This window comes from Camellia sinensis, chromosome 3 (genome assembly GCF_055761805.1).
Source record: "Camellia sinensis isolate YWXY chromosome 3, ASM5576180v1, whole genome shotgun sequence".
Classification (NCBI taxonomy): domain Eukaryota; kingdom Viridiplantae; phylum Streptophyta; class Magnoliopsida; order Ericales; family Theaceae; genus Camellia; species Camellia sinensis.
In genome coordinates, this window is record NC_138963.1 from 193029971 (window position 1) to 193034139 (window position 4169).

Below are 4169 nucleotides of genomic sequence, written 5' to 3' on the forward strand. Positions count from 1 at the left end.
GCACCTTTTTTAAGTTCATGTTGGACATGTCTTAGTTGGTATTTGTGCTTATTTTGTCATGATATAGCATTGTTTCAAGTTGGTTTAGACACACCATGCATGCTTTGCATACTTGTCTTGTAATGCCATGAAATTGCCTTAACATGCTTTGTGCTTTGAGCCTTGTTGCTAGCATGATTTTGGCCTAGCTTTGTGAAGCTTTTATGCACGTTTTAGTGTGGTTGAGGTCTGACTTTGGTTATTTGGGTCGTCTATGACTTGCTTTGTATAGCTACCATGCAATCTCCCTTATAGGCCTTGAGTGTTGGCCTCTCTAGCATGCTCTCCTTGCATCATTTCAGTGGTTTGACACCACTTATCATGTCATTTCAGTCCATATGGTATGCTTGTATGCTTGCATTTGATACTCCTTTGATGCTTTAAAAGGTTGATGTCTTATACTCCATGTTTAGACCATTATGTATGCTTCCATGTGTAGGCCATTTAGATGCCATCTAAGGCCTCGTTTGGGAACAGGCTAATTTAGTAACTTTTTGGCTAATTGGCTAAAAAGGTAGGTAAAAATAACTTGTATGTTTGGGATGACTTTTTGGCTAATTACGAAAAGCTGTGCAAAAAGTAGAGAGAAGCCGTAATTGTTGACTTTTTGGTATGACTAATTGGCTAATTGGCTAATTTAGTAACTTTTTGGCTAATTGGCTAATTTAGTAACAACCCAAACGAGGCCTAAGTGTGTTTTGGGCCTTATCTCAACCTACATTGGGACTGTTTTGAGTCCCCTCGACCCTTTGGGACCCGCCTTGCATAGCCATGGTTTGATCCCTTAGGTTAGTCTTAGGCCTTGGGCTTGGTTGCATGCTATGCTTGCCTTGTTTAATTGGTTTGGCCCCTTTTCTGACATGATTTCAGAGCTTGCTATGCTTGCCATATGTCCATGTTCATCCCTTTTAAGTGTACTTAAAAATTGCCTCTTTATGCTTAAGTGTTGGACCATGTTCGCATGCATGTTTGTATGTAAATTTGCATTCATTTCCATAGCATTTTGGCTACTTATTTAGACATGGCTGAGGCTTGTCCATATTAGTTTAAGTCCACCGTTTGCATGTTGTTCAAATGTTGTTACATTGCTTCATGCTTGCATTTTTTGGTTGCATAGTGTTTTGCATGCTCATTGCTTGCATTATTGATACATGCTTAGCTATATTGCATTTTGTTGCATTGCTTGAGCTATATGGCATGTTGTTGCATGCTTAGGTTGTAATGCATTTGGCATGCATTCTCTCTTTTAGTTACCTAACATGTTGTTGCATGTTTTGCCATTGATATGTTGTTACTTGCTTGCATGTGTGCATGTTTGCCCTCATGTTCATATTGCATGCTTAGCTTGTATGCTTAGCTTGCATTTGGCATGCATGCCTTGCCTCTTGAATCACCATGATAGAGGTTGGGCCCCTTAGGTGTTTGTGTGCATTTCATTTGACATCAAAATGCACAACTTGACACCTCGGACCATTATGCATTGAAATGCACGATTGGTAGTCCGAGAGTCGAGGACCAAACTCCCTTGAGTTCATAAGATGATAGGAAGGGTGGTGGTGCAAACATTTGTTTGAAAATGCATTGCCATGCCCAGTTTGCCCTCTGCTGCTGTCAAAACAGGATTCTGCAGGAAGATATGGTCGACCAACCACATTGAGTGCCGGCCGACTAAATATATTTGGCCGAGGGCCATACCAATGGTCGATGACTAGTTTCCCCTGGCCGGTGGTGTTTCCTCTTGGTCAGTGACCTTCCACGGTGATCAGGAAGTGATTCTGGAGCATCATTGAGACTTGCACAATTTTCAGAGAAGCAAAGCAGGGTAAACAGAGGCAGCTTGTGCATGATGATGGATTTCCGAGCGAAGCCGAGAACGCATGCATAGGACCCTCTTCCCGAGGCTGTTTTACCACTTTTCTTAGTTTAGTTAATTTGCTTAACTAGTTAAGTGGTCTGTAACTATTTAATTAGCTTTTAGTTAGTTAAATTTGTATTATTCTTTTGGTCCCTCCGAGAGAGGACAAATTGTGTAATAAGCGTGCGTGTGTGTGATACATGTCTTCCAACTCCCACTTCTTTCTCTCTTTTATTTAACCGCTTACGATGGTTAGTATTAGGGCATATTTCAATTAGCATCCTTATGCTACGCATGCGTGCATCCATTCATTCGTATCGCATGCACCGGGCTCGGCGCATCATGCTAACTGCATTATATTTCAATTCCAAATTGAATACATGTTATCTGTTGCATCTCATATGCCATCTTAGAGTAGCCAAGCCTATCTTAAGTTGCATTTTTGCATGCGTTGCATTAGGCATCTCAGCATAGTTAGGATTCATGCATGATTTCTAATTAGCTTATCTTTTGGCTTGGAGTACTCGGTAAGCTTTTATGCTTTAGCATCCTTGCATGTGTGTGAGTGACTGCCATGATAGCATGCTTACCATGAGACTATGTGCTTATGTGATATAACTGCCTGAATGCCTGTGGGTGAAGGTTGGATTGCTTGAGTTGGAATAATTCGTCGAAACCCGTATTTTAGCCTACTTGCGAGTAGCAAACTTCAATCCATTTTTCAAAACAAACGGATATACGATGCTTTGTTCCAACTTAGGCAATCCAGTCTATACTTGTATGCTGTGTGCATCACGTAGTAATTCTAGGCTAATAAACCGGAATAAGAGCACATAATGTTTTCAAAAAATCGATATCATGGTTAGTAGAGGCCGATCTTTGATTGGGCGAGCGGGGGTGCTCATAGCTGACCTTCCTCAATCGTACCCAAGTTCCCAAGCCGAGGCAACTTTGGTGATGACGGACACGTGGCCTTAGGCAACGAGTCAGGATTTCCTAAATTCTCCCAAAATAAATATTTAGGTGGCGACTCTCTATCTGGAAAAGCAGTCCATGTTTGGCACTTCTTTTTAAAAAATCTGTTTTCCAAAAACGATTTGCCAGATTTGGACTCTTTGGTGATTTATCAGTCTTGCATTGCACTTTGCAAGATCAGATTAAGAACCGTGACAATTTGAGTCCGAACTGTAGTGACCCCCAAACGAACAAAACGGGATTCCCTCCCGGGACGTTCGGGGACGTCTACACATCGAACAGGCACAGAGCAGGACTCGGTATAGTCCTCATCTCACCAGATGGCCTAGTGGTGGAACAGGCAGTCAACCTTGGCTTCCCAGCATCAAACAACGAGGCGGAGTATGAAGCACTTTTAGCAGGACTAAAATCAGCATTCTACATGAAGGCCACCGAGCTCATGGTCTACAGTGACTCACAGCTAGTGGTAAACCAGATTTTAGGCGACTACGAGGCAAAGGATGAAAGGATGGCTAAGTACCAAGAGTTGGTCAGAAAATAGATCATGAAATTAGAAGTAGTACGGATAAAGCAAATTGGCCGAGAAGAAAACAGCAGAGCAGACGAGCTAGCAGGCTTTCCTTCAATGGCAGATACATCCATCCCACATTCGTTACTGATTGACTACTTACCAAAACCAAGCATTGAAGAACCCGAAGTAGAAGAGGTATGTTGCGCAGAATTAGGCCCTTCATGGATGGATCCCATTATAATGTTCTTAAAAGATGGCATCTTACCTGAAGAAAAGAAAGAAGCCAACAAGATTAGAGCAAAATCGCAACGATTTTGGCTCTCCCCATCAATGGCCTCGTACAAGAAATCCTTCACAGGACCCTACCTAAAGTGTGTTCATCCCAACAAAGTTGAAGCATTCTTGTTCGAGATTCACGAAGGTGTATGCGGAAGCCACCAAGAGGGAAGGGCATTGGCTTACAGGGCAATCTCGCAAGGATATTGGTGGCCTTACATGCAAGCAGATTCAGAGAAGTATGTCAAGAAGTGCGAGAAATGTCAGAAGTTCGCACACCAAATACATCAACCGGCCAGAGAGCTTCTACCATTAACTAGCCCATGGCCCTTCGCAATGTGGGGCTTGGACATAGTAGGGCCACTTCCAATAGCACCCGGCAACAGAAAGTTCTTTCTTGCAGCAACAGACTACTTCACAAAGTGGGTGGAGGCAGAAGCACTAGCATCAATAAAGGAAAAAGATGTGAAGAAGTTCGTCTGGCAGAATATCATCACTCGATTTGGCATACCA